The 25,841-nt window shown below is 40.3% G+C and overlaps 1 pseudogene; it reads left to right on the top strand.

Moving 5' to 3' along the window:
* Nucleotides 1-15,690: 15,690 nt before the first annotated feature.
* LOC128376901 (uncharacterized) lies at nucleotides 15,691-17,445 on the top strand (annotated as a pseudogene).
* Nucleotides 17,446-25,841: the final 8,396 nt, after the last annotated feature.

Genomic DNA, 25,841 nt, shown 5'->3' with positions numbered 1-25,841 from the left:
AACAGAAGTTGATTTTGATCAGCACACCTATGGAAATAAACTGTTTGTGACAAAGTGGGTGAGAGCACACCATTTGTCCCCATCAATTACATTTTGTACCATAACTTATTTTAATTATACTTGCTGTTTGTTATTTGAACCATAAGTTAGTCATTAATCATACTTTGCAGATACTTACTATCCCGGGTTTGTTTGTGTTTTGCAGTATATTTGGTTAAGTCACATCTCAGCAGACTTTTGGTTACAATAAAACACACACTTGTATTGAAGTTACAGTTTATTAGTTTAGTTTGAGGACATAAGTTTGTATCTTTCTTTGTTACTCACCATTCTTACATGTGCTCAGGAAAGGAGGAGGCGGCCTATGTCTCCTGAATTTATAGACTGGTGACATCATTAGTGATGTCACTAGGGAAGAACCATGTGGAGGGGTGGCTGGTGAATTGTTGTGTTAATATGTTAAGATTGTTTATGATTTGATTAGGTTTTGGTGGCAGAGGTAATGGAGATAGGCAGGATAAAAGTAATGTCAAGTGAATGTTGTTGAACTGCTAATCTTCTTGTTACTTGTTTCAGGAAGGGCTCAGGACTTACCTGAGGAGTGATATAGTCCACTCTCATTCGGAGGGCGGGCTAATGGAGGGCTCTATAAAGGAAGGAGCTGTGAGACTGCGGAGGAGGTTCTTTTGTTCTGCTAAGAGTGTAGCCGTGTACACGTCATTTTAATCTTATTTCAGTTATACTTATGAGTTAAGTTGTTTGTTTTGTTCATTTTGTTTGTACAACTTTTTGTTACCTTATATAATTTATAAGAATAAAAACTCCGGTGGCCATCTGATTCAGCCTTCTGTGTCTGCCTCCTACTTTGATTAGACCACTTTGGTCGGCCCGTACCACACTGTTGTCATCCATTTATGTAAATTACAACGATACAGTCATGATCTTATCAATAAAACTAAACATACTTTAAAAAGAAAATTCTTATAAAAAAGTAAAAAAGAACAAGTTGACTGATATCAAATCCAAATTAAAATGTATTGTAGTATTTGCAGTTTGATATCCTTAATGAAAACTCTGACCAAGTTTCTCTGTAGAACAGATGCCATCGCACATATCCAGTTCCTTTCTTAATGCTTCACTTGACTCTTGGACATACCAACATTTCATTTTGTGTTTACATGAAAACAGCCTAGACAGAACTCTTTCACCAGATGACACCTCCATATTGGATATCAGTTATTGATTGGACACTGCAGCTGATCATACTGATCTGATACATCACAACATAACTGCAGTTTCATACTGAATTGGAACCAGATACACATTAAAGTCAAGTTTTATATTTTGTTTTCTGACTCACCATCGAGTTAAAAATGTGTGTTAACTGTCCTGATTAACAAAAGAACAAGCAATTTTGTTTATATGTTAGAAATTTTATTCTTTTCATGATCTGTTATTTCCCTCATTAACTTTTATTATGTAACGGAGAGTCTGTCAGAAAGAAACACAGTTTAAAACACATTTATATTTTACATATCTTTCTCCTGTTCATTCTGTTGTATAAGGCTGAAAATTCCTGAGGTTTGATATGATTTAAGTAATTTCAAGTTTCCTTTAAATATTTACCTGTGTTGAAAACACACCCTGGTCATTTTCTGGATAATGCAATTATGATTTCACAACTAGAATATCAATTAATCCAGACCCAAATAATTAATAAATGATATGAAAGGACAAACACCATTTACCCCTCTTACTTACTTTTTATATTGAGGAAAATATAGATTAGCAGACTAGCCAGCACTTGGAGAAATGTGACGCTTACTTTACGAGTTAATTCAATGACTTTCTGATTGAGGATAACTGTATAACATCCCAGTCTATGATAAAACCCCAAGGTCGGCTATTAACTGCTCTGCCAACTTGTAACCAATTGTAACTAGAGTTACAAGCTAGCTTATCAAAATATATGTAAACGTTGTTAAATAATACACACTGATGAGCATGAATTGAAATTAAAGTCGGTCGAAGTAAGAGTGACGACTGTAAAGCTGCTGTCACCATGAGCAACAACAAGTCATTTTGCTCATAAACCAGTTACCTCGGTCACTCGTTGAACCGAAACACCGCCGTGACCAGACACGAACGTCGCCTCACGCTTCATACCTCATATCTCTAAAAACACATTTCCTCAATTGTTCATCCTCGTATTTTATTTATGATTTCTACACTGATCCGCGGTGAGAGGGATGCAAGGAAAAGATGACTGAAATCTGCATGCAATTTAAGAGACGCGGGATGTAACCGATGAAGTTACTAGCAACAAGCTAACGTTTCCATCGCGTTGCACGTGTCACTGTAATGTTCGCTGTATGTAAAAAATACAAATACTTAATTTGCTTTTTTCACCCCTGTATCTACTTGATAAACCGTAATTGTAACTTATACATTTTATTTTCGACAAAAGTGCCACCAATAATGTTTATTTAGAAGAGAGAAATTTCAACTCACCACAGACATAGGCAGGTCTTCACAGGTAACCGGATGTGGAAACGTGCAGGGAAATTCGGCGGCTGTTGTGAGTTGCTCTATAAAATGAAATACGTGTGTTGATTGTTAAATTATTTTATAAATGATTATATGTAAGAATGTCTTATTGATAAGTAAAACAAAAAAGAACACATAGAACAACTAAAACAAATAAAATATAAAATCAATACATTAAATCTTTCTAAGCTAATTTGAATAATTGATGCATTTTGACATTTGATAATTTTCCATATCATTATATCAAATCATTGAGTCACATTGAAAGAATTCTGAAACCTTCATGAACTCAAATAAAAATCACTTTTAATTTTTAGCAGAAATATTTAGACTACTGTGCAATGCCATCTTTCTAGTTTTCCATGAGTATATCAATATATGTGTCATTAGTATGTTCTTTCACTGGTAGATTAGCTGCCGCTTGACCAACTGATCAGTTTAAGGATGTCATTTCTTCTTCTGTCAGCAGCATGGATTATTACCATTACTGTATGGGATATATATTATTAACATGATGTGAAATGTTATATACCATGATGAAAAATTTACGCCATTACCCATCCTTACTTCACTTTTACTTTTTCACTTGTTAACTAGAGAATTATATTGTATATTCACAAGGATTAAAATTACAATTTCAGGCATAGGAACACTTTACTTCATATAATATTTAATTTGATATATTATACACATTTCCTCCTAGACGACCTACAAATATGTTCTTGTCTTGATCCCTGCATTCCTTCTGACCTCACAAACTTGAAACATTCCTTGTAGTAACTGTCCTTGCCCCATTGACATATTATTACATGACTGGATGTGACAAATATGCATTTCATCATATTTATTATTGTGATAATTCTTGCTTCAATGGTTAGCCTTTAACATACATAGTTTTGCTCCCTAGAGACACTTTGTAACAGGACTTCATTTCACAAATTCAACAAAGTTGTTTAGATGGGAATGATGTACAATTGTAACATTTGATCTCACATGTATGTGATGCTGAAAGATTTTAAACACTGCATAACTTTTTGATCTTCATTGTGTCATGTTATTTTTCAAATTAACTTCAGCTCAAACTTCACATCCCATCTGGAAATAAAATGAAAAAGTATTAGAATAGATCGTCTGTGAATGATTATATTTCAAAGTTTTTAGACAGTTGTCTTCATCAGATTATTTTTTACTTTTTTTTAATCTATTTATTAGATTTTGTTAATTTTGTTTTAACAAGTTCTAATACTAACCATGACCATACAAACTGAGGAGGGTGCTAAATAAATAAATAAATCCAAATGGTACAAAGAACCATAGAAGAACAAAACAACAAAAACGCAGTCTATGCGAGGAACACACCGCCATTATCTAACAAGCTACACCTGGACACATCGACATGGCTTCCTCGGCGAAAAGACTTAAAGTTCATCACGATGAAACGTCAGTCAGCGGCTTTATTCATAGCGTGAGTGCCATACAGCTTTCAAGAAGAACTCAAACGCCATACTTTAATTTTGTCGTTCAGACAACAAGAAAAGAGTTTCACCGCGGAGTTGCATATTCTCCGGAGAAACACGCGAGCTTCCAACAGGCTGCAACGCTGAAATCCCCGGTCAAACTACAAAATGTCAGAAAAACTCTGAGTAAGTTCACATTTCATTGAATGTCTTATATATGTTTTTTTTTAATGTTTGTTAACGCAGCAAACGGACTACATGTAACTACAGTAATTCCAGTTAAAAGTTATAACGTTCATTTTCGTAATGGCGTTTACAAATTCTTGCTTAACAATTTACAACTGTTGACCACAAATAGCCATTTCTTAAGCAATTTAAAAACGTTTCTGTCGTTAAATATTGTACTTGCAAGACTCAAGTGCCTTTTTTCCCGCGTGTACATTTGATATTGAACAAGAGGAGACTTCTGTAGATAATTCGGGTCCGGAAGAAACAGACGAACGTCTGAATGTAAAGTTATAAGAGAAATAAAGCCAACAAGTGTTAGCAGCAGCTCAGCTAACAGCCTGTATCTGACGTCCGTGGGTCGCCGTAGAAACATCGTCATAGAAACACTGATCTTTTAGATGAAACTGCTTTATTCAGTGTCTTTACCTGTAATCAGCGGGTCCGTTTGTTCTGGAGAGGAGGAGACCTCTGTGGGTAAAAACATCCTGAACCATCAACACCGGAGTAATTGTATCCAGCTGAAGCTGATTATTTAACAACCAAGACAACAACTCCCATCATCTCTTGCTACTACACACCGTGTTTTGTTATCTTTTGATTGAGAGACCCCTAGCGGCTGAAATTACATATTGTGCGTTTAAACATTGAGTAAAATAATTGACAAACTACACCTTTTCATTCGTTCTCTTGCTGAAATTGTATCAAAATTAATCCCCTCATATCCCCCTTTGCAGTCCTTATCATGTGACAACCTTCATACAACGTCACAGACATTGCTCAATCTATCTGATCTATTCCTTGATTTCATGAGAAGACATGAGTGCTGACTCCTACAAAGTGGTCATTAACAGAGGGTCAAAACTGGAATCTGCTGACGTGGACTTTCAACCCAAAACACCGACAGGAGAACAAACGATGACGATCATCGATATTTCCAAATTACCATCACATCAGAATGTAAGTGTTCCTCTCATTTACACTTAATGTAATTACATGATCTTTATATGTGTACACACACACACACACACACACACACACACACATGAATTCATTAAACTTACCATCTAATGTCATCAATCACTACATCAACACAACATGCTTGTAAATAAAACAACTAAATATGCCCTGACCACATTTTTGTGTTACAAGTATGTAATATCTCCTAAATTGACAAACGTTTACCTTTTGTTTTGCAGGTGGGACAAATCTGCGTTAAAGTTATTCAAAAGGGTTCTACAAGCACCATGATCAACATCCGAGGAACTGAGACTGAGATGCGAGAATGCTGGGTGGCAGATCGCACATCTAACATCAAACTGACTTTAGGGGAAGATCAAATTACCAAATTGCACGTGGGCAAATGCTACATGATCCAAAATGTCTCCACACGCATGAAAGACACTGCCATAACCCTCACCTGCACACGAACCACAGTCTTCATCAATCATGCAAATTTCAGCCTCCCTGAAGAAATGGAACAAACGGAAGACCATGAACCACAGCTTTGTGTTGCCAAGAACACCATAACTGCCGTCCGTCTCAAGGATAAAAGAGTTTGTAAGCTATGTGGAGGCCAACAAACAACAATTGACTGTAAGACCAAAAACCACCGATGTGAAACATGCAAACTATTGCAGCACACTTCCAAGTATGTCCCTAACATCAGCGGAACTATCATTCTCGACACACAAGACAACACCCCACTTACACTTACCATGCCCATGTCTGTGCTAAAAACTTATCTGGAACAAACCTTCCAGATGCACCTGATGTCAGATGTTCAAGACATTGAAGAACATTTTCTTGACGAACACGTCTTTGAAGTTCACTACAATTCTGAACAAATCCTCACTAGCATCCACCACATCCCAACACCCAAAGAAGATGATGATGTCTCACAGGTTAAAGAAAAAACAGACAACTTTGCCAACAGAGACATGGATGACATGGACAACTTAGATTTAGATATAGTTTTCCAATAAACCCATGTCATACCGAGCACTTCTAGTCGGGCAGGAGAAACAGGTTCTCATGCACCCGCATGGCATTTTTTTGTAACCTGTTTTTTTTAGGACCCTAATGGTGTCTAGTTAAGAATTTTTCATGTTGCCAAGGTCAACTAATGGCCCATGGGGTTTATTCGGCTGTTCTCATCGTGGAGGGAACAGCGTATCAGCTAACATCATCAGATGGAAAGGTAAGTTGATTGATCCAAACCTAGGAAACTTCAGTGAGGTTTTGTGTTAGCAGATTGTTTGCCAATAATATAAACTATCATACATTTGATGTGTTTTGTGATATCTCAGGTTGAGGTGACTGAGATACATGCCCTCCAGTCCGATCAGGAGGAGACAGACAGTCGGGTGGTCCTCTATCTACATCATGCTGTCAAACTAGGCTTCAAGTCAGCAGCAGTGAGGACCCCGGACACAGACATTCTCTTCATCCTCCTGCATCACGCTGACACCATCAACCTTGTCATCTACCTTGACACTGGCACAGGCAGGCACCGTCAGCTGATGGACATCACAGAGTTAGCCACCTCTCTTGGTCAGCCGTACTGCAGCACCCTGCTTGGCTATTATGTATTCAGTGGTGAGGACTGTACCAGAGGTGAGACTGTTGTAACTTTGATCGGTTACCTAAACTCAGTAACCTTAAAATATGAGACGGAGAACAGAAGTCGTCGAACAGCCAACTGGGATCTTTATTGCAGATACTCGATACAAACAACAAGATAGACCAACGAACGGCAAGATAGCAAAACAGCCCCAAGGCGCCCTTGCAGACCCTTTATACCGTTGATTTCGTATGGTGTCGTGCGTCATTGTGTACGTGCACCAGGTCAAGTTGACCTGGCATGTTCAGGCTAATTCTCATTTCCTGGAACTCTATTCTTAAGTGTTGGTGGCCAAGATCTTCTGGAAATATCAGACATGGTGAAAAACAACTCCTTATTAGGATTTTGGTGGAATAAACATAATGGCCTGTTGAGCAATGTTGAGCAATCTTACTTGACCTTTCGCCTCTATCTGGTGTTCTCCTTTCTGATACACACAATGTAGGATTTGCCTCTACATAGTCCCGCCTCTTTATGATTTTATCATAAATGTTCGCCGACATTGTGTATGATAAATGTGTCTATATGTGTGGATATAATGGATATATGATAATGTGAGTACAAGCTGTGTTCCTCACTAGTATGGATATATGATGTGAATTCGGTAGATATGCGACAAAGTGAGTACAGCCAGTGTTCCTCACTCTCCTGGATATATGTTGTGAATTTCTTAACATGAACATAATACACGTATAAAGCACATCTACGAAGTATAGTGATATATGGCTTAACATGACAATATGGCACACATAAAACACTGGAACATATTTCAACATCTGACCCTTATGATGAAGGCGAAAAACCTGACCGGCTGCTGATTTCAGGAAAATTCCTCCATAGCTCCCGTCCCAAGGGCAGCCTATTCCAAATCATTGGACTTCTGACAGATGTTCAAATATGCTATTAATGAATTAACAACATAGCTTCAGACTGAACTGTAACATGAATCCTTTTAGCTTTAGTGGGGTTGCAGGGCTCATTTGTTATAATGCAACCCAAGGCACACATTCAATATACCAAATACAACTCAAAAATGTAAAAATGAATATGGGATACAGAACATAAATCACACACAGTTGATTACATGACAAAATGATAGTGACAATGACAATGATGTTGTATTCTTATATTTATGCGCATGTAGTTATTGTTGTTCGGCTGCAGCCTTTTGGTCAATTTGGTTATAACTTTCCTCTGTATCGTTTATCTCTATTCAAATTTCAGCTGGGTTATTCTTTTACTGCTTGAGCTCAACGTGCACTTAAATGTTTTTATCAATTGTTCATATTTCACTTCATCTCACTTTGGCTTGAACAAGACTCAAGGTACCATAGACATGAACACAAAAACAGACACAGACACGCTCGTCACTTTTCGGACTGCTTTTGCTGATCACTATCAGCTCTTAACACAAACCGCACGTCACTTTAGACTGCTTCAGCTGATCCCTATCAGCTCTTAACACATGTAAAATCTTGCTGGTCTCTTCCAGACTCAGCAACCTTTTTCCCTTCAAAACCGACGGTCTAAAACCGCATGACTGCCTATTCCAAGGCTACCAAAAAAACATTGTTCGGTCTGTCGACCGATTCACTGCTTTCCCTTCGGAACCAAAATTTGCGGTATTCCTTCTCACCGCACGTTGCCTTACCCCAGCCGTTTCACAAGTACGCGGTCCTCTTGACCCGTCTAAAAATCTGCCTTTCTTAGGCTCTATAACGCGGTCCTCTCGACCGGTCTCAAAAACTGCCTTACTCAAAGGCTCACTTTACCCCAGCTTTAGGGGTTTTAGACACAACGTAATCCAATCATAACCAATTGCATTTACTCTCCTAAGTAAGCATGTATTTGGCAACTGTTCTGTGCACAGAAGTTGGTGTTTTCGGCTCCTGCTCTCTTTCCCCCGCCAAATTCTTTTTCAGTCTGTGAGAGAACGGAAATGTCTCCCAAGAGCTCGGCTGCGTAGAGTGAATTTGTTCCCTTTTTTTTTTGTTCCCTTAGGGGGGTTTGTTTAGGTCAATTCAGAATTGGTGTAAGGAATTTTATGAAACAAAAATTGCCTTACCTGTTAAAGGGCCCTTCACCCCGCGCAGGGACGCGCTCCCCGGAGACACCTCGAAACGTTATTTCCCTTCAGAGACTACTGGAGTGACGCCTACCTAAACTCAGTAACCTTAAAATATGAGACGGAGAACAGAAGTCGTCGAACAGCCAATTGGGATCTTTATTGCAGATACTCGATACAAACAACAAGATAGACCAACGAACGGCAAGATAGCAAAACAGCCCCGAGGCGCGCCCTTGCAGACCCTTTATACCGTTGATTTCGTATGGTGTCGTGCGTCATTGTGTACGTGCACCAGGTCAAGTTGACCTGGCATGTTCAGGCTAATTCTCATTTCCTGGAACTCTATTCTTAAGTGTTGGTGGCCAAGATCTTCTGGAAATATCAGACATGGTGAAAAACAACTCCTTATTAGGAGTTTGGTGGAATAAACATAATGGCCTGTTGAGCAATGTTGAGCAATCTTACTTGACCTTTCGCCTCTATCTGGTGTTCTCCTTTCTGATACACACAATGTAGGATTTGCCTCTACAAGACCTCAGTTAACTTGGTCAGGAGGAAGATGCTCAAGAAAATTGTGGGAGAGGACGAAACTCTCAGCAGTAAATCAAGAGTCAATTTTGCTCGCCTGCCCCCCATGCAAAGACTCACTCATCCCCCACATTCAGAGGGTAAATTATAGAGTGGCCTGTTACAAACGGGCAGCTCAGCCAATCTTTGGGAGGCCTAAACCATATGATGAGGGTCAGGGGTGGGGGGAAAAAAGAGGGAGGGATTTTGAAGCCAGTTTGGTCTCGTGGACCAATCCTGCCTCCATCTCTCATTGACCTGTTGGCTGCTGGTGTCGTCAGTGATGATGATGAGGGGGAAGAGGATGAGGTGGAGTTTGATGACGAGACTGACGACGAAGATTAACAATGAAACAGAGATTTGATTAGTTTTGCCTTCAATCAGTTAGCATTATCAGATTTCAATCTATGTCAGAGTGATTTCCATCTATTTGGATGATCTTGCAGGAAACTATTACGAAATAAAAAATCAAAAGTTATACTGTTATTCGCCTAAAATGTGTTAATTTCATGTTTTTCACCAATAAAGAGGGGTTGTACCATGTCAGTGACCTTTCCATTTGATTTCTGGTGTGAAAATTATATGAAAAACTGGGTTTATTTTTCTTTGTATGACATCTGGTTCAGGAGTTATGAAAATCGCTGTCTTTCGCCACTCGCGCGGACATCAATTCAAGATGGCCGCCGAATAAACCCCATGGGCCATTAGTTGACCTTGGCAACATGAAAAATTCTTAACTAGACACCATTAGGGTCCCAAAAAAATGCCATGCGGGTGCATGAGAACCTGTTTCTCCTGCCCGACTAATACCTGTGTGGTTTCAGTCAGACACTGCAATGTAACAATGTTCTTGTTTGGATTGAAGTTTACGTTAGATAATTGCCAAACAAATCCACAGTGAAGTTCTTTTTGACACTGTTTAGTCACTTACTTGAAAGAAAAGCTGCAGAAACTTTTTTTTTCTTTTTTGGTATAATGTTTAATAAAAATTTGTATTAAGCTGAAGCTTTACTAATTGTGTGGGAGCTGCAATGTTGTCTTCGCTCTTTATTGTGTGGGAGCTGCAAAGCTCCCACACTATGTTATCTTCGCTCTTTATATATTATTATTATTTCGCCGTTTTTCGTAGTGTAACTAGTCCTACACGATTTGTCGTATCACCTTCGTTTCAATGTCAAATTGTACATATCCATAAGGAGATGTGTGCTATTACTTTTTATATCTCTAACATATTCCATTGATTTTATATAATTTTTTAAAACATTAAAATTTATAATGGAAAGTCAATGGGAAAGCTCATATCTCAACTAGAAAATTTTGCAATTTCATAAGAAATTGCGTGTGGGAGCTGCAAACTGCCAGACGCATCCCTCGCAAACTGCCAGATGCAGCCGCTGCCACCATTCCTGTTATTGCTACCTTCACTGCAGATTTCTGTTGGAGCAGCAATTATTCAACATTTTGTGGCGCCACCTACAGGTGAAGTTTCATTAAATACCACAAAGGTGTTCAATATCCCCATCTGTACAATTCTGCTGTCATCATAGAAGGTTGACATTAAAAGATATGGAACTTAATAAGTCATATGTTGGTGTTTCACTTATGGCCACAAGGTGGGGCTATTGGCTCCATGTTTCACAATATCGTACACATTGACATGGAGAACTAATGTACCAAGTTTCATTTCATTGAAGACAACAGAACTGTAGGAATATTGTGTTATAATATTACAGTAGCGCCCCCATTTGGTAAAATTGTATCAAATTTTACATAATGGTACAGTGCCACCATGTGTACAAAATTATCAAATTTGGTGGCGATCCGAATCGGCATTGAAGAGTTATCTGCGTTAAATGCATCAGGCCACGCCCTCAAAAGTTTGCTAACCAATTACGGACAAACGGTAAGGGTTACCACAAAACGAAGATAATAGCTGTGTTCGGGGTCCTCTAAACATGTTGTGTACCAAGTTTGGTGAAGATTGGATGAAAAATGTGCCAAAAGTAGTAAAAAATGTATTTTTCAAAAAAATCAAAATGGCGGAAAAATGTTCTAGACGCAAATGGGCGTGGCCTATATCAGTCTACTTGGTACCATCCAAGGAACACACTGTGCAAAGATTGTTTGAATACGCCTTACGGTTCATGAGTTATAAGCCAAAATGTAAAACATGTAATAACTGACCACATGGTGGCGCTACAGATCATTCTTTACAATATGTGAAGCATTTGCTCATGGGCCACCTGTAGTTACACACAGCTATTATCTTCATTTTTTGGTAACCCTTACCGTTTGTCCGTAATTGGTTAGCAAACTTTTGGGGGCGTGGCCTGATGCATTTAACGATCAATAACTCTTCAATGCCGATTCGGATCAACACCAAATTTGAGAATTTTGTACATATAGTGATAGTGCACCATTATGTAAAATTATACAATTCTATATACAGGAGGCGCTACTATAATATTATAACATCTTATTTCTGTAATTCTGTTTTTTTTCAATGAAATGAAACTTAGTACACCAGTTCTCCATGTCAATGTGCACGACATAGTGAATCATGGAGCCAATAGCCCCACCTTGTGGCCATTAGTGAAACACCAACATATGATTTATTAAGTTCAATATCTCTTAAATTGAACATTCCATGGTGAACAAGGGTTTTGTGACATCTATCTATTAACATGCTGTTTGTTCTTAAAACTCCTTTTTTAAAAACATACATGTCCATAAGGTATTTTAACCTTTTTTCCATGATTTATTATACTTTTTTAAAGTATTGAAATGTATAATGGATAGTCTATCGGATGAATCATTTGTGGTGGATATCTCAAATTGTCAGTGTTAAAGTATTCACCATTCATGGACAGTTGTCCTATGTGATAATGCTTAACAAATCAAAACATGGTACCAATAGCACCACCGTATGGTCAGTTATTGTGTGTTTTACATTTTGACTAATAATAAAAAACTATGGGCACTATCGAAGAAGACATACAAATTTGGATAGAGAGTTAATAATCAAGTGAAATCTGGCAGCAACCCCTTCATCAACAAGATACCAACCGTGTGTCTTTTCTGATTTTGACCCCTGCTGATTCAACCTTTTTGAATCTGTCTGAATGCAGTACCCACTCCTGTTGTTGACCCAACTGAGTTGACCCTTGATCTTGTCTGTGTCACACTGTAAGGTCTGAATGCAAATGCCCATCATTCCCACCTTTTTGTTTACCATTTGTTGATCGCTGCTTTGATTTTTACTGTATAAAGTGTTTCCACTTCTTCTGCTCTGGGTCAGTCTAATGTCACAGACCTGCTCTGTGTCAGTAAGCTCACCATATTCTGGAATACTAATAAAATCACCACCACCACAGCAAACTTGGAACAAGGACTTGAGTGATTTTCTTCAAGACTATCAAAATAGGATTAACACATATTTTCATCTTCATCAAAGTTGATATTTACCATATATTCAGATGGAGTTGACCTATACTTATGAGTTTGTCTTGGGGTGTCATTTACCATTTAATTGTAGTTGGTTACCAACTTTTTGAAGGAACAGCTTGATGCACTTAATAGGCAATAACTTTTCAATGCTGAATTGTGTTGCAATTAAGTTAAGGAATTTTGTACTTTGTACTCACATTGCACAAGTGTGCAACATTTCATACAATTCTACCCATAGTGAGTGCTAAAGTAACATTATCACATTATATTTCTGCCATTTTGTTGTCTTTATTAAAGTGAAATGTGGTATACAAGTTTTCATTGCAATCATGGCAGTAATAGCATTACCTTGTGGATATTAGTAAAACACCACCATACCACTTATGAACCGCCATATCTCTTTAATGCAATATTCCACAGTAAACCGATTCAGCTAAGTTTTATAGATGTTGATTTCATCAGTAATAATTATTTGTTGTATAAAGTTAGATTATTACTTTGATTTAAAGTAAGCAATGTAAAAGTATTTATAATGTCACAGAAAATAATTACTAACAACTTACTCAGCTTAGTCATTAGAATTCAATCAATCAAACTTTATTTATATGGTACTGTTCATACAGGTTAGTGCATTTTAAAGTGCTTTACAGATATTTGAGAAGTTGATAATAAGACATGACAAATATAAACAGTATAAACGGTTGATTAGATACAACCTGCTCTACCTCCTGAGCCACAGCCACCCCAAATGCCTTCTGTAATGTTATTGTTTGTTGAATCTGTCCATTTAAAAAACTGTCAATGGAGTAGACTGTCAACATGAAGATGTATAGGGCTGCCACTATTTAATCTTTCCCGTTGCTGTAGAACTGCAGCCTCCAATTATCTGGTCAATGTTCGGTGTGAGGGCAGTGTCTCAACAGTGACATGGAGGAGGAGAGGCCTTAAAAAGAATGAAAAGAATAACAGAACCTTGTTTTCTGACATTCCAGTAGTTCTTCATGCAACAAATATGCATAAACAGTAACACTGTACTGTTCTCCCTGTGTGTTGTTTGCTTTTGAATACGTTGACACAGTTCAACAGTCAGTTAAACTCAGGTACTCTCCGAACCAGGATCGGAGCGTCTTGCTCCCTTTATTTCCTTAGCTAGAATACCACGAGTGAAACTGCAAAAATAAAAAACAATACAAAACCTCAGCGATACGCTGCAAAGAAAACCAACAAACACCAATAAACAATAATAACACTTAAAGAATAGCTAAAAAACGACACGGCGCAAAAGAGCCGTTTACCCTAACAGATACATTGTTGCTAAGCAACGCTCACTTTACACTTTCTTTCTATGACTTTATATCAGTTCACAAATGACTTTTGACTTAAGTTATATAATAAACATTACACATTAGAATACTAAACTCACCAACCTGTCATCACATATTATACATCACTTCAAATCAACAAACTTACAGCCATTGCCTTCGTGAGCATGACGAGGATGACTCAAATTGACCAGCCGTCCTTCTTAACTGCTGGTTGCTACGTTACTGTAGCCTTCAAAATAAAACTCCAGAGTGTGCGTCTTAAGAAGAATTTCTTACCGTTAAATCATATTTAATACATTCATTCTGAGAGCAGAACACTCCCCGTCTGGCATATAATGCCACTAACTTCAAACCATTCTATTTGAAACCCTTTAAAAAAAAAAAAAAAAAAATATATATATATATATACATACACACACATACACACATACATACACATATATATATATATATATATATATATATATATATATATACACATATATACATACATATATACACATACATACATACACCATTATCTTTTCCTCTTTTTTTTTTTTTTTAGTCTTTTTCTAGGAGGAGGACTACATCAGAGATGGGCCGCAGGTAAGTCTTTGAAGTGTCTTGGGATGATGTTTTCACCTCAACTTCACGGACCTTTCTGTCACTGCTCGGAGAGGTTGATGTGACCAGAGCCATTGGCCACTCATTTCTTGGTGCTTGAGTTTGCTTTAACAGCACAATGTCCCCAGGTTGAAGGTTGCGATGTGTCCTGTGCCACTTACGTCTTGGGTGGAGAGTGCTCAGGTACTCATTTCTCCAACGGCTCCAGAATTCATTAGCCAGCACTTGCAGCTGTCTCCATTGGCCTTTCAGGAGGTCTTTTCCAGTGAAGTTGCCCGGGGAAGCAAGCAGGCCTGGCTTTTGTGTCAGGAGCATTTTTGCCAGCGACAATCCATAGTCCAGCCGCTCTGATGGCTCCCTCTGTGAACTGTCGCCCCTGGTGCTTCACTTGCATGTGATAGTGTTCCACAAACACTTTTGTAACATGGCTATTCTTTGAGAGGATAATAGGGTGTTTTACCTCTGATTCCAGGGAGGCATGTCTGAGACGCCCACTGACCCTCAGTAGGCTGTCACTGATGTAGGGGTCAAAGGTCAAGAGCGGACTTGAATTAAGGATTTCTCTCTTTGCTCGAAGAACAGTATGTTCGCCTGGAAATGGGTCTTTTTGAACAGTCTCTATTATGAGTCTCCTTGCTGCTGCAGGTTCTTCAGGAGTGTGAGGCTTACTACACTGATGCCATCCTTTACACGTGTGCTGTGAAGTGTCTGAGATGGAGCTTGACTTGAGAGAATGCACCTGATGCATCAGAGTGCGCCGTAGAGAGCTGAGACGGGACAGTGCTTGCTGTCTGTTTTTCAGGAGCGGAGGACGAGGTGACTTGAATGGTAGAGGACAACGCATATGGGTCGATCCCCCACAAGCTGGTTGAGACCACCCTGGACCACCACCACATCCCCTGCAAGATCAAGGACCTCATCCTGGATTACTATGGAGACTTCAGGCTGAGAGTTACATCAGGGAGCATAACATCTAACTGGCACCGGCTCGAGAAAGGGATCATAACAGGCTGCACAATCTCGGTCATCCTTTTCGCTCTGGCCATGAACATGTTGGTCAAGGCCGCCGAGACAGAGTGCAGAGGTCCCCTGTCCAAGTCTGGAATTCGGCAGCCTCCCATCAGAGCCTTCATGGACGACCTGTCTGTCACGACCACTTCAGTGCCTGGATGCAGGTGGATCCTTCAGGGCCTGGTCAAGCTCATCTCTTGGGCTAGGATGAGCTTTAAACCAACAAAATCTAGGTCCATGGTTCTGAAGAGAGGCAAAGTGGTGGACAAGTTCCGCTTCTTTGTGGACGGCGCAGTAATACCATCAATCACTGAGAAGCCAGTCACTAGCCTGGGCAAGGTGTTTGACTGTAGCCTCAGAGACACAGCATCAGTCCAAACAACCATCAAGAGGCTCGAAACTTGGTTGTCTACAGTAGACAAGTCTGGTCTACCTGGTAGGTTCAAGGCATGGTTGTACCAACATGGCATCTTGCCCCGTATCCTCTGGCCCCTGCTAGTGTACGAGGTGACGATGTCTACAGTCGAGACCCTGGAGAGGAAAATCAGCTGCTACCTCCGACGATGGCTGGGTCTGCCACGCAGTCTCACAAGTGCAGCACTGTATGGCAGGAGCAACAAGCTTCAGCTCCCCATCAACAGCCTGGAGGAGGAGTTCAGGGTCTCCCGCACAAGAGAGGCACTGGTATATCGAGACTCCAAAGACTCTAGAGTGGCAGCAGCTGGTATCGTGGTGCGGACGGGCAGGAAGTGGAAGGCTCAAGAGGGGCTGGAGCTGGCAGAGTCTCGGCTGAGACACAAAGCACTGTTGGGCACGGTGGCATCTGGGCGAGCAGGGCTGGGAGCCATCCCACAACCACGGCACGACAAGGCTAAGGGCAAGGACAGACGCCATCTGGTCCTGAAGGAGGTCCGAGCAGGTGTCGAGGAGGTGAGGACCAGCAGGATGGTGAGCATGCGGCAGCAGGGGGCATGGACAAGGTGGGAAGGAGCGCTGGAGAGGAAGTTGACCTGGAATGACATCTGGAAGACTGAGCCTCAGCGGATTAAGTTCATGGTCACCATCAGCCAACACCATCAGCCAGCCTGCTCTCATCGGCATCGGACTGGGAACTGCGAGTTGACCTGGGCAGGCAGCTTAAGTTCCCAGAGTTTATAACATCTACTTCCTTGAGGCCAGATCTGGTATTGACATCTCCCTCCTCTAAGCAGGTCCTCTTAGTGGAACTGACAGTCCCCTGGGAGGACCGCATGGAAGAGGCCAATGAGCGCAAGCGGCTCAAATACCAAGAGCTCACCGAGGAGTGTCGGAGGAGGGGCTGGAAAGCTCGCTGTGAACCAGTGGAGGTAGGGTGCAGAGGCTTTGCTGCCCGCTCCCTGTGCAAGATATACACCCTTCTTGGCATCACAGGAGCTGCGAAGAGGAGAGCCATCAAGTCCACCGTAGAGGCCGCGGAGAGGGCCTCTAGGTGGATTTGGATCAAGAGGTCCGAAAAGTGGGCCAACGCTGCTGGGACACAAGCCAGGGCCTGATCAACCCTGGCTGGGTCGCCTGAGGGAGGGTGTCTGATGTTGTGAGACCCGAAACACCCGATGACCTCAGGAAACAAACATCACTGATGATGTGTCCCAGCGCATCCACAGATGTATCTATACACTCAAAAGTTGCAGCAATACTGAGAAAGATGTGAATGCTGAGGTGATCAGAATCTGAGAGGAAGAGGAGGTCATTGTTGACTTTGAGGAAGGCTTCCTTCTTCAGTGTTGTGCTGTTGAGATGAAACAACCCCTTCATTGTTGAAATGCTTCAAAAGTGTCATTGGAAATGAGATGGGCTTTATGAACTGTTGGAGGACATGACACAGTATACAGGATTGTGATAACTGTAATAGGTTTTAATGACACCAGAATGGAGACAATGCTGTGGTTGAGAGATGAAAATGAGGTCCAGCAATGTGTTCCTCTCTGTGGTTGCAGCAGTAATGAGTTGGACGTATTTCCTAGACTGAAAGAGCTCTAGTATTGGCTTCTTTGCATTGGATAAAAGATTTTCATTGAAATCGCCACAGACAATGACGGGGTGACAATCCATGATCTCCAGTGACTCCAAAAGGCTTTCCAGGTTTGATAGGAATGATGTCAAGCTGTAGTCTGGAGGTCTGTACACTGCTGCAATCATTGCAGTTACTGGGGCTTCGACCTTTAAAACCAAAAACTCAAGGTCAGTTACATTATGTATGTACTGTTTTTCATGCACTTGAAAGTGGTTTTTCACATAAACAGCAACTCCACCACCACCTCTGTTGGCTATTTGTGGAAACTTTGTGTAGGACAAGTGTCTGTTGCGTTTGAACATATTGTAGCCCTCTAAATGGAGACTCTCTGCAACAAAGGAGCCTTGTAGGCGAGTTTCTGTGAGACACAAGACATCTGCAAGACACAGCTCATGATGGCTTTTGATGTCATTCACATGAGATGGCAAACCTTCTGTGTTATGGTGAACAATGATCAGAGTGTCATTTCTGCTCAATGTTTGTTTTATATTAAGAAGAGGCATCATGTCATCCAAGTTGACTTGTCTCATTGTCTTTAAGGCTGCAGTGATTTCAGGGTTGGCATATATTTTATTCTCATCTATGTCCAGTAGGTGCAATCCACTGAGAGAGGCCACTCTACTTAGAGCTACATAAGCCATGCCAGGTTCAAAAATGTGCTTGAGTGAAACTACAGCTGATGTTGTTGTCATACCTTGAACCTTATGAATTGTACATGCAAAGGCCAGCTTAATGGGAAACTGTCTGCGTACCACTCCTTTCTGTTTTAGATTCTCCTCTGCTCTCTCTATGTACACAAGATCGTCAGGTGCCCCTGGTACTCTGTTACTGCAGTTCCTTCCAGCTGTTTCATCATCCATCTTGAGCCCAAGCATAGTGACATATGCAGATTCATGTTGTTCAGATGTTATTAACCTGACTAGAGTAGCAAATGAACCATTCACTAATCCTTGAGAAACATCTATGTTTCTGGTGAGCATAATACGAGCACCTTCAGCAACTTGTAGTGTATCTGGTAACTCATTTGTGCCTCCTTTAAACGGTTGGGCTTGTCGTGACATTTTGCCATTTCGTGGGTCTTTCCTGTAGTCATCGGCATCAATTTTAGTGATGTAAGAGTGACGTTCACTTAATGTTGCTGAGTTGTGGGAAGCTACTTGTTTATTAGTTGCAAAAATGTGCAGGACATCAGTTGGACAAAGTGCTGATTCAGTGACAGCTTGTGAAAGCAAAGCTCTGTCTGTTTCAGATAACTTATCTGATTTTTCTTTCACACGGATCCGGTTCAACATCTGTGCAAGGGGAATGTCATTCTTCTGACGCATAACCTCAGTCAGAGTGATCATCTCAAAGTGTTCCCGCCATAAGTCAATATCTGATGGGTCATGCACACAGAGAGGTTTAGTCTGTCGCACTGGTGGCAACTGATAGAAGTCTCCAACAGCTATTACTGACATTCCTCCAAAGGGTCTCTGACTGCCTTTGATCTGTTTGAGTCTCGCATCAACATAGGCAAAAAGGGGCTTTGACACCATGGACACTTCATCGATGATAATGATCTCAGCATTGAAAAGCTCAGACCTGACTTCATCCAATTTGTTGCCAAGTCCTTGAAATGGAGGTTTTAGACTTCTTGGTAGCTTAAGGAGAGAGTGCAGTGTTGTGCCTGAGATGTTAAAGGCTGCAGTTCCAGTGAAAGCAGTCAACAGGACAGTGGGTTTTGAAATGTCAGCATCCTCTGCATGTTTTGGCTGTTTGCACAGTATCTTAGATGCCTCTGAGTAGATGCATTTGATAAGATGTGACTTTCCTGTTCCAGCGCCACCGTTTATGTAAAAGAAAAACTGATCTGGATTGAGGCCACAGACTCGCTTTACGCACCAGTCTCGAACTGCATAGAATACACAGGCTTGCTTCTGGTTCAGATTTTGCAACATTTGCCGTAACAGTGCAGGATCTATCACAGGGACCTCTCTGATAGCTCTGGACTCTGTAACAGCATTAGCCTGACGGCTGTAGTCTGGCACATTTTCTTGTTCATTTACACAGTCTGGTTGTCTTAGCTCAAGTTCTTCAATACACTCCAATCTCACTAGTTCAGATTCAGGTGCAAGGTTAGACCATTCATCAATCATGCCTTTGTTCTGTTCATACTCCTCAACAGCATACTCAATCTCCTTGCTGTTTTTCTCGTATTTCTCCATGTTTTGTTTGACAATGTGTTGGACAGACACAGGATGGTTAGAACCTGGTAGTTGAACTGAGCCAGCATTGTAGAAGGACTCGTTTGTGGGAAAAGACTGTCTTTTCAGTTCCTGCTCTGATCGGTAAGGGAGGTAAAGTTTCAGCAGTGAGCCGTAGTATTGCTCTGGATACTTTTTCTGTGAGGGTCGATAAAATCTGATTATGGCAGGTTTATCATTACTTCTCCTTTGAACAAATCCCATGTTATTTAACATTGGCAAAACATTTTTGCCCTTTTTCTGTTTACCATAGACAATTCTGCAAGTAGCTCCAAAATCTGCCAAGCACATCTCCTCAAACTCTGGTGTTTCAGGTCTGGATTTGTATTTGTCAGTGTAAGATGTCATCCACACATTTTCTCTCTCTGGCATAGTGTTTTCAAGGTATGAAAGAGGACGACTCATTCTGACTGCATTGTCATCTGTTGGTATGAATACAACACCACGTGAACACTTTTTCATGTTTATCCCACATGCACGAGTCACACATTCCTGAGCACTGACCTCTCTCTTCTTTGAGTATGCCTGCATGATTTCCCTCATTTCATCACATTCATTGACATGGTCCATGTTGGAATTCTGAATGACTGTTTTAAGGTACTCAGAAAGGCCTGCCTCCTTCTTAGTTATATAACTTGTAAGATAGACGATAGCTCCATATGGATTCAGTATATAACTTACATCAAGATTGGCATTCCAGGCTTCAAGCAGATGGGGGTTATATCCATTTACCCAGCAATCCTTTGGATCACGCTTCAGTATCACTGCATCAGATTTGTTCATCATGCTCAAGCATTGTTCATACTCATCAGATGTTAAATTACATTGAGTCAGGAGCTGTTGCAAAGTTAGGGAGGCAGAAAAAGGTTCGTTTAACAACTGGTTAAGGTGTCTGAGCTTTTGCTTTGCTTCTTCCATTTGATCATCATCCTCATTCGGTCGCAATATCATTGTCTTACTGCAGGGTGGTTTTGGAAAGCCAAATCTGCAACCAGAGCCAGGACTTTTGAAACACGTTCTCGAATGCTTTTTGCTGTGCATTTGTACCTCTGTGACTTTCTTGTGCAGGTCAGGTTGTGTATGTGGGTCAGGTAGTTGAGCAGTGATGTATTTGGATACAAAATCACACACAGTTTGATCATCATCTTCACCAAACACAGGTGCACCTTCTACCCATAAGAGACAGTGTATGTGTGGGCTTCCTCTGTGCTGAAACTCCACTCTGTAAAAGTAGTCAACAACTTTGCCAAGAGGTTGTGCAGGAGACAAGATTAAATCTCTGAATAATGCTTCAACACGTTTATCAAACATGCGCATTGTTGTCACAGGATTGCTTCGCAGTATGTCACACTTTTCTGACCAGTCAAGCTCATCAAAATCAACTTCTTCACCCTGCTGTGTTTTTATTGCCTCAATTACTTCAGGCCAACGCATTTCAGCTGCAGAAAATGTACAAAAGAATGTAGGAGTTCCCAGCTGTCTCATCATGGCAAAAAGATCTTTTGTTGTTTTCTCCCAATAGGCTGGTGTACCCCTGAGTGGTTGCATGAATCTGATAGCATCTTTATTACGTACCAATTTCTCAACCTCTCGTTTATCTTGTAACATTCTTGAGGTAATTTTGCGTCCATCTCTGGTCATGGGTTTTCCTTTGCGTAGTTGTATTGTTATGCTGGAAGTGGCCAAGTGTATTTCAGTCACAAACTGTGCAAAGAACAAGTAATTTGTGTCTCTGGCAAAGCGATCATCAACACTGAAAAGCCTTATTTTGAAGTAACCACTGGGTGTCACTTTAATGCGTCTCTTTTCATCCAATGTATTTTGGCCAGTAGGGAACTGAACAGGGAATGCCATGGCCTCCATTTTAGGTGTTCTGAAAAAGCTAACTGGACTGTTTCTTTCAGCAGGTGCAACACAGTAGATTCCTTCACCAAAAGACAATATTTCCTCTGCAACATCAGGTGGCTGAAGGCATGACTCTAGAGCAATACCACCATTAGGCATGTCATCTTCCTGATCAGCTTCGTTTCTCTGCTCTTGTGATTGGTCATTACAAGGTAGCATGTCAGTGTTTTGTTGTTCATTTTCAAGATCATTTTCTGTCTCATGAAGTGCAATACTTTCACATCTGTCAATTTCCATCAAATTATCTTCATCATAATCATCATCCTCCATTTTAACATCTACATCATCATCATTCTCATCAGGAAGTGTTGGGTCACATAACTCAGCCTCATGCGTGATAGATATGTCCTCATACTGTGGGTGGATTTGTTTTAATTTATGAAGTGCCTGTACAAGTCTGGACCACGTTACAGTCTGAAATAGTTGATGTCCTTTGTAGCACAATCGTCTCTTAAGTTTTATTCTCATGACTTGAGACTCACTTCTCATTCGGGGTAAAGCATTGACTGTCTCTTGTACCTCAGATGGGACACATACAACATTACCACGTATTTCTCTCTGTTGGCCTTTGGGAAGAGGGACGATCTTGGCAAAGGGTATGCACTTGGCTATGAGATGCCTCTCCAGTATGTTGAGATCACATAGTTCGGGTGGAATGTCAGCAAGCTCCAGGTTGTTAGCCATAGCAAGAGTCGGCATGTCTCCATTTTTAAGATGATTATGGCAGGTGTAACAGATCCACTCTCTTTTTCTCTCATCAGGAACCTTACACTGTTCATTTCTGCAGCCATCATCACAATTATGAACATACTTTCCAGTCAGGCATGTGGCAACCACATCTGGATTTTTGACATATTTTGACCTTGTGCATGGTCGTACTTGATTGGGAAATGAGGCTTTGTGACAGACTGTGCACACATAAGTGGGACCATTCTTTATTTGTGACTTGAAAACTGATATTGCCTCAGTAATCAGAGTGTTATCAATCTGACATGTTTGTTTAATCATCCTTCTGTATTTTCTTTTTATTCCCATTGCACATCTCATGTTATGCACTATCCTGAATGAGAGGTTGTTTCTATACTTTTCCCGCATCAAATGTTTCATGACTTGTTTTTGTCTGAACTTAAATGTGGTGTCTTTTCTGTAGCGAGTGTTTATGTACTGCCTCATGTGCTGCTTCTGCTTGTCCTTGAACCCACTGTCTTTTCTGTAGCGAGAGGTAATGTACTGCTTCTGCTTGTCCTTAAATCCACTGTCTGTTTTGTAACGCATGTTGATGTATTGCTTTCTCCTTTGTCTGAATTCATCACTGTATTTGTATTTTTTGTTTAATTTTTCATTTTTCCCAAGTTTGTAATCAGTAGTTTGAGCTTTTGCAGACGCCACTAATCTCCTCATTATTTTTGTCCTTCGATTTTTGTCATATTTCGTCAATTTACATGCAATATCCTGTGAGATGTTGTTTGAGACATCACTGACAAAAGTATTCATCAATGGTTCTTGTTCTGTTTGGACATTGCTGAACATGAATGGAACATTTTGTTTTCTCATGGCTGTTACCGAAATGGACACATTCTGTGGCATGTTATCAGCATCATCAGTGTTCATGTTTGGAGTGAGTGACAGAGGCTCATGGACATCATCGTGGACTTCGATGGGTGATACAGCAGCTGTGTGACATGTGAATTCCTCTGACCCATCAATGACATCAGTGTTTATCACAGATGTATGAGACTTGTGGGCATCACTCTGCATTGTGGTAGGGGAAACAGCAGCAGCCTGAGTTGTTCTGTCTGTGTCTGGGATTGTGTCACTCCTACTGGTCATGGGCTGATTGTGAAACTGCACAGGTGTTAGTTCATAGAAACAGGAGAGTGGTGTGCTCAAAATTTCATGAGTCTTTACAAGCCTGTCGATCATATCATCAAGATGTTTAAATGTGAGCATCACAGCAGTACCAACACTGTACAGGCCCATGTTTAGTGGCAAACCATTAGCTCTTCTGGAATGTGGATCAAAGAACCCATATCTGCCTGATCGGTTTCTGAATACTGCAATACATAATGCACTCATCATTAGCAACGCATACTGGACGTCTGACAACAAACACAGAAGACCCGCCTTCAAGTCTGGGAGGTTTCTTACAGACGCGTTTTGGGGGTTTGCAAATCTGCCGTACCTGGAGTCTTGAAAGACCACGTTGTACACACCTCTACGTGCAGATGCTTTTCCTGGGAGCTCATCAATAGCCAGATGGATGCTCTTAGGGAACCTTAGTCTAGCATTCCTGTACATTTGATCACCTTTATCCAAGACATAGTCCAGGTCTGCACGAGTGACTTTTTCATTCTCATGAAGGAAAGCTAGAAATGTGAGAGAGTTGCATGTACACTGGTGATTTCTGGAATATCCATAATTAGCAGAAGCCTGGCTGCGAGTGGCAAGCACACGTATCTCATCACAAGGATGTCTCTGTTCTACACTATTAGCATGAGATGGTCCTGGTACACATGGTTCATCACTGCTGTCTCCCTGAACATCTGCATAACACACCCCTGGCACATTAGGAACATTTATTTCACAATCACGTTTGTTAGTGTTAGCATCAGGCATTGGTTGTTTATGTTCCCTCTTCACCATATCAGCAGAAGACACCTGTGGCACCTCTACTGGAATGCTGCTCAGAGTATGAAGATCTGGTACATGTTGATGTGCATCGTCTTTTAGATCCAATCTCTGCCAACGTGCCTTGGCCGCTTGGGATCTCTTTCCTTTTCTGGGCATGCTTATGAACACTTTCACAAAGTATAGACACTTGTTTTATTGTTTGTTTCACTTATGGATACAGGTCACAGGACAAAACAATTGTTAAGAATGTACTTAAATTGATACAAAAAAAAAAAATCAGATATGTTCTTTAACGCACAATAGAACTTCAGTACTATTTCACCTCATAAAATTACTTCAGAATCTGTAATTCTTTGAAAAAACAAGTGATTATGAAAGGATTTTTCAAATGATTTTCAAGCAATATTCAAGCAATTGCAAAGTGATTGTCAAGTGATTGTTTGGCGATTGTCAAGTGATTGTTTGACGATTGTCAAGCTTTAGTCAAGCAATTATGTGCAATTTCATCATTGGGAAATTGCAAGACAGAGTGAAAAACAGAGAGAGAGAATTAAGAGTAGAGACAAAGATAGAGAAAAAAGCGTAGAGAATCTTCAGATGTAGTCCTTGGAACAGTGTTGAATCTGAAAATGCAAAAAAGGACAACTTCATTAATGACTGAATAGCTTTTTTTAATTACTGTACTAACAATACACATGTACAAAATTATGAAATATGGTGATGAACATCATTTCTACAAATTTAACAATTGTTTTCTGATTGTCTATAATCCAGTTGACTTGTTAGCACATAAAGTGCATACATTTGATCTAAAACCACAAAATGCAGATACAAATTATTTGAAGTTTCAGTGCATATGCAGCAGTTGGAACAACTTTGTACAAATTCTTAATTTAACAATTATGAACTAATGTGCCAATTTAAATGGACAAAACTCAAAACATTTAATCAGATTTTAGTCTATTCATCGATACAATTACACTTGCAAAGAAAAGAAAATGGTGAAATTCCTGTATATTCACTGAGCACTTTATTGAAGAATATGTATTATGCTCATCTCAGCTCTAAATTCCACTAAAGTAGCTCAACATGATTCACAGTTCAAAAAAACTTCTTATTTATCTTACACTGGC

Source organism: Scomber japonicus, chromosome 17 (genome assembly GCF_027409825.1).
Source record: "Scomber japonicus isolate fScoJap1 chromosome 17, fScoJap1.pri, whole genome shotgun sequence".
Lineage (NCBI taxonomy): Eukaryota > Metazoa > Chordata > Actinopteri > Scombriformes > Scombridae > Scomber > Scomber japonicus.
Note: the sequence above shows the minus strand (reverse complement) of the source record. Positions and strands in the feature narration are given on the sequence as shown.